The sequence below is a fragment of the Diplotaxodon limnothrissa genome, linkage group LG23 (assembly GCF_057381915.1).
Source record: "Diplotaxodon limnothrissa isolate DT_005_m linkage group LG23, D_limnothrissa_male_GT1.1, whole genome shotgun sequence".
NCBI lineage: Eukaryota > Metazoa > Chordata > Actinopteri > Cichliformes > Cichlidae > Diplotaxodon > Diplotaxodon limnothrissa.
This window is the reverse complement of record NC_140617.1, coordinates 42,034,380-42,040,127: the sequence shown is the minus strand read 5'-3', so window position 1 is coordinate 42,040,127 and position 5,748 is coordinate 42,034,380. Positions and strand designations below refer to the sequence as shown.

Here is a 5,748-nt window from a genome sequence, read left to right as displayed (position 1 = left end):
CGTCACACATGCTCCTGCTACTCCCCCTCTTTTAGTGGAACTAGATTCAGTGATTCAAATCGTTGGTACTCTCTGGTCTTCATGTGTTTTCACAAGTCTCAACAGACAACATAAACGCCCCCAAATAAAGTGGAGCAATAAGTACAGCGTGTTGGCTGGCCAGCGTTCTGGACACTGAGTTGCCCAGAGTGTAATTTATTTTCTCAGCGTTTCTCAAATGTTCTTAAATACAGCTTCATCTTTGAACTAAAAACCAGCTTGAAACCATGGCTCTCACTCGAACCCCGAAACAACCTCCAAAGAAAGGAAGTCAAGGAATCATCTGCCCCGGTGGCCTAATGGATAAGGCACTGGCCTCCTAAGCCAGGGATTGTGGGTTCGAGTCCCATCTGGGGTGCTGTCCAGCAGAGTGGCGCAGCGGAAGCGTGCTGGGCCCATAACCCAGAGGTCGATGGATCGAAACCATCCTCTGCTATGTGTTTTGGATGGCCCGATTCTCTGAACTGTGTCCAAAAACAGACGACAGTCAGGTCCTTTTCCCCAAAAACGCAGACAAGTTACCCTGTAGTACAGGCACCGAGTGAGTCAGTCATGTACGATAACTGCGCCCGATCACCAAAGGCGACTCCTTATGTGTACATAGAGCCTAGCACAGGGACTCCAACTCCAGTCTTGGAGAACTACTTTTTTTCTTTAGCTTTTAGACGCATCCTTGTTCTGACACACCTGAATCAAATGAATGGCTTGTTGTCAGGCCTTTGCCAAACTTGATGCCATGCTGAAGAGCTAATTCAGGCATTTGATCCAGCTGTGTTTGAGCACGTCACACATGTTCCTGCTACTCCCCCTCTTTTAGTGGAACTAGATTCAGTGATTCAAATCGTTGGTACTCTCTGGTCTTCATGTGTTTTCACAAGTCTCAACAGACAACATAAACGCCCCCAAATAAAGTGGAGCAATAAGCACAGCGTGTTGGCTGGCCAGCGTTCTGGACACTGAGTTGCCCAGAGTGTAATTTATTTTCTCAGCGTTTCTCAAATGTTCTTAAATACAGCTTCATCTTTGAACTAAAAACCAGCTTGAAACCATGGCTCTCACTCGAACCCCGAAACAACCTCCAAAGAAAGGAAGTCAAGCGCTCATCTGCCCCGGTGGCCTAATGGATAAGGCACTGGCCTCCTAAGCCAGGGATTGTGGGTTCGAGTCCCATCTGGGGTGCTGTCCAGCAGAGTGGCGCAGCGGAAGCGTGCTGGGCCCATAACCCAGAGGTCGATGGATTGAAACCATTCTCTGCTATGAGTTTTGGATGGCCCGATTCTCTGAACTGTGTCCAAAAACAGACGACAGTCAGGTCCTGTTCCCCCCAAAAATGCAGACAAGTAACCCTGTAGTACAGGCACCGAGTGAGTCAGTCATGTACGATAACTGCCCCCGATCACCAAAGGCCACTTCTTATTTGTACATAGAGCCTAGCAACAGGGACTCCAACTCCAGTCCTGGAGAACTACTTTTTTTCTTTAGCTTTTAGATGCATCCTTGTTCTGACACACCTGAATCAAATGAATGGCTTGTTGTCAGGCCTTTGCCAAACTTGATGCCATGCTGAAGAGCTAATTCAAGCATTTGATCCAGCTGTGTTTGAGCACGTCACACATTCTTCTGCTACTCCCCCTCTTTTAGTGGAACTAAAAGTAATTAAAAGAACAGAACTGTAGATAAATAAACATACCTTTATCCTGTCAGCTAGATACTTGTCATGCTTAATGGCAACAATGTTGCGTTTTTCATTTCTCAAATGGTAATGGTGTTATATGTTTGATGGACATGAGCTTTATGAATTTCAAACTAAAGTATTAATTAAATTACTAAAAAAAATAAATAAAAAAGAAACCAATGCTCCTCTTGCATTCTTGTTAATAACTGCAATATATTAATCACTTTCTACTAAACTGGCCCTTTTGATTACTGCACTAACAAACATTTCCAGTCCCTGTACCTTAATACTAAACCTAAAACCAATCAATGACATGAGCCTGATGTTAACAGGTAGATTACCTCAGTTGATGGATCTGATTGGTGCAACATCTACCGAGTCAATAGTGCCTGTTAAAAAAAAAACCAAAAAAAAAAAAGTCTGGTATAAGATAGAGCTGGGCGATAGAACGATAACGATATGTATCGCGATATAACTTTTACTCGATAGAGAAATTAAGCTATCGCGATAGACCTCGCCGCTCTTGTCCTCTTAAAAAAAAAAAAAAAAAAAAAAAGGTCAGCCGATCCAAATTCAGTAGCGCAGAGCTGAACCAATCACAGCCGCAGCGTCACGTCGCGTGACTTGTTACGTACAGCACAAGTGCCAAGCCGCACGTGTGTTTGTTTGGGAAGCAGCCAGCGGGTAATGGAGCCAGCGCATAATGGAGGAAATGAGTGTGCCGACTAGAAAAATCAACCGAGCGTGACCGAAGAGAAAACAGATGATGGTTCCAATGCCGGAGAGATTGTCGAACGGAAGAGCCAAAGAGGTTCCGTAGTGTGAAGGTATTTCGGCTATTTCAAGTCTGACAAAAAACAGAGTAGCGTGCACTGTAAATTGTGCTGAAAGCAAGTCTGGAAATACAATAAACTGGTGCATGCGTCACACTGTGCGCCGCGTTATTGTTTCGGTGAAATGAATTTCTACAATACTGTTACTGTTAATTCTACTCTCTGCAGTGTTTAAATGCTTACATATACACACAGTTACTGTCCCTCCACACATACGACTCAGTTCTGCTTCTATGCCGCAGCTTTGTTTACTTTTTCCCACCGAGGCTTCTAGACTTCTGATTGGCCAACATTTCTGCACGGTTAGGAATCTAGCGCCACCTGCTGCTTTGGCATGTTCATAGCAGCGTTTTCCTTCATTTCTGCCTTTATGTGTGGACGGGATTATTTTTAAAACGAAAACGGAAAATCTCAGTTTTCAAAAATACCCGTGTACGTGTGGACGTAGCCTCAGTCTCTGACTGGAAGCGCTAATTCGTCATTCGGCTTTTGTCAGACTAAAGTAACTGTTAAAACTGTTTGAAAAGCTAAGCTATGCAACAAGGAGAGATTGAGAATTTCCTTTTAGTTCTCAGTTTATTTGATATTGACAAAAGTTAGTCAGTTTTGTCTGTTCTTCTGTAAAACAAACTAAGATTTATTTTTAGAATTTATATTTTGTTTCTAAGTGGAATTGACAATTTAGTCTGTTTCGTTTGTTCTATTTTGAAACTTAAACGCTTTAGCGGCTGCCTTTTGTGTAGTTTGCAATATTTGCCTTTATTTATCTGAAAAAGTCTCATGTTCCTTAAGTACATCTACCCTGTTGAACTTATTATGGGAAATAAATATTTAAAAACAAGCTGCTGATTATTTCACATTTTACTTGTGAGCAACGGCACATTTAAATCTTACAAATATAGTTATTTGGCTTATATCGTGATAGATATCGTTATCGCCTGAAATGAAAAAAACATATCGTGATATGAAAAAATCTCATATCGCCCAGCTCTAGTATAAGACCATGACACCTGAAAGAACATATTTACATAACATGCAGTTACGGCGTGACGCAGGTGCTCATGATGCAGGTAGGCAGCAGATTGTGCATTTTGGAATGTTAGTTTATTTAAGCTTATTCACTTAAATAAGGGTAAAATGCTTGCCTTTTTCCAAAGGGTAGAATCACCTATTTATTTATTTTTGATTAAAGATTTTTTAAAAATTGTCATTTGACAAATAACACAGTTTAACAGGTACTTGGAGGTTCTTATTTCTGCTTGAATGTACTTACATCTGATTATTGTTTATTAACTTCTCATTTAAATATCACAGAATCAAGGTTAACATGGGAATAACATTTTCCAATCCTCAGTGTCAACGTTCAAATAGTCTTCCGTATGATGCAGTTAGTATGTAGGCCTATTTACAAAGAGTAGTTATGTAGCATGTGAAAAGGATGACAACATGTCAGTTTAGTCAGTTAAATTCTCTATATTTACCAGGCAGTGAGCTTTGCATTGAGCTTAAATAGACTGTGATACAAATGCACTTGTATATTTTTTGCAGCATGTATACAGTAATGGACTGGTATGAGAACACTGGAAATGTAAAAGATGGTGTGAAATTTGTAAAATTTCTCCTGTGTGATTTATTTCAGTGCTGCTGCACTTTGATCATGAGTCAACATTGCAGTGTTTGCTTTTGCTTTAACACAAAATAGAAGTTGAACTCAATGCACAGTGTTAGATTTGTATTGTTGATTGTCATTTATGCTTAGAAATATTTACTTATATATGCTTAGAGTTTTGTAATTAGTTGTAGATTGGTAGAGGTTTTGATCCTTGATAGTCTGCAAACTTTGTGTGTATTAGACAGCACTTTGGGAGCATGAGAGGTCATACCGTGTCTTATTATTTTATGGTAGGATTAACGTAGTTGCGTCTGTTCTAGTCTAAGTGCTCTTTGTTTAGATGAACTGCAGGACTTCCTCACCGTGTTATCTAGGATGAACCATCTAGGGTGAGGGGGAGGCTACCCTCTTCCTGACCAAGGATGTTTGACCCTTTGATCAGCAGTCCACACACACACACACACACACACACACACACACACACACACACACACACACACACACACAGGCAAGGTACTCTTTGTGTGTATGTAGACGTCATATGTTAATGAACTTATGCATATTCATGTAACCTCAATAAAAGAACAGTGGTACGGGAGAATGGACGAGAGCTACTGGGGTCAAGCGAAGGAACGGTGCCTGTCCGGTTCTCTCCCGTGCACGAGTACCATGAAGAAGTTTGCCTACTTGTGTCTTGCTTGCAGTGTAATTATATTGTCTTAACGTTCCAGCGAATAGGTTTATGCTACAAACCTATCATTAATTGGTCCTTCGATGCCGGAGCCCTGGAATCGCATTCACCGAGGGGAGGAGAGGCACGCTGAAAGACTGACGTCAGCCAGGAAGTTCCTGTGGATTCGCTGTATGTCTTTTCTCCTCGATGAATGGCGATTGGCGGGATTCGAGGCTGATATTACACGCTAAGCAACACCGAGTAAGTTTAGAGTCCAACTCTATAACTGTACGTCTTCGCCGCTCAGTGGGGCGTTGTCCGTGGCCGCTTAGTGGGGCTAAAATTACGTCTTCGCCGCTCAGTGGGGCGTTGTCCGTGGCCGCTCAGTGGGGCTAAAATTCGCCGTCTAAGTGGGGCGATGTACAAAGCCGCTCAGTGGGGGTTTTTGTACAGAAGCATTAAGTCGCAGAGTTGCGCAGTTCGAACTTTTTTTGGTTCGCCGTCTTAGTGGGGCGAAATACAGACCGCTGTGTGGGGTACTGTAGTGAGTTCTCCACCGCTCAGTGGGGTGTTGAGAAGTTCCGCGGGGTCCAGATTGTGCTGGACAGTAGGCCTATTTTGTGTTGTTGTCATTGTCGTCATCGTCGTTGTTGTTGTTGTGTGTGAGTGTGTGCGGAGCAGAACATGTGGTCTGTGACACCGACTGTTGTTGTTATCATGGGTTTCTAAGCAACCAAGAGTGAGTCGGAGGGAGACAGACGTTTGTGCTGGACTTTGCTCCTGGCAGCACAAAGTATTTATGTAAAAAAGAGAGAGAGCGACGGCTCCACAGCTGCGCGGGTTCACGCGAGCGCGGTCACGCGGACCTGAGCCGTGCGGTTAATCGCAGGCTTATAAATGGAAGAGATTCAAATGT

General features: G+C 42.7%; 2 non-coding genes across 2 annotated transcripts; both read left to right on the top strand.

Moving 5' to 3' along the window:
• The first annotated feature begins 324 nt into the window (after window positions 1–324).
• On the top strand, window positions 325–397 carry trnar-ccu (transfer RNA arginine (anticodon CCU)). The gene has a single exon. It is a non-coding gene; the product is annotated as a tRNA-Arg (tRNA).
• Window positions 398–1,145: 748 nt separating this feature from the next.
• Window positions 1,146–1,218, top strand: trnar-ccu (transfer RNA arginine (anticodon CCU)). Its single transcript has one exon. It is a non-coding gene; the product is annotated as a tRNA-Arg (tRNA).
• Window positions 1,219–5,748: the final 4,530 nt, after the last annotated feature.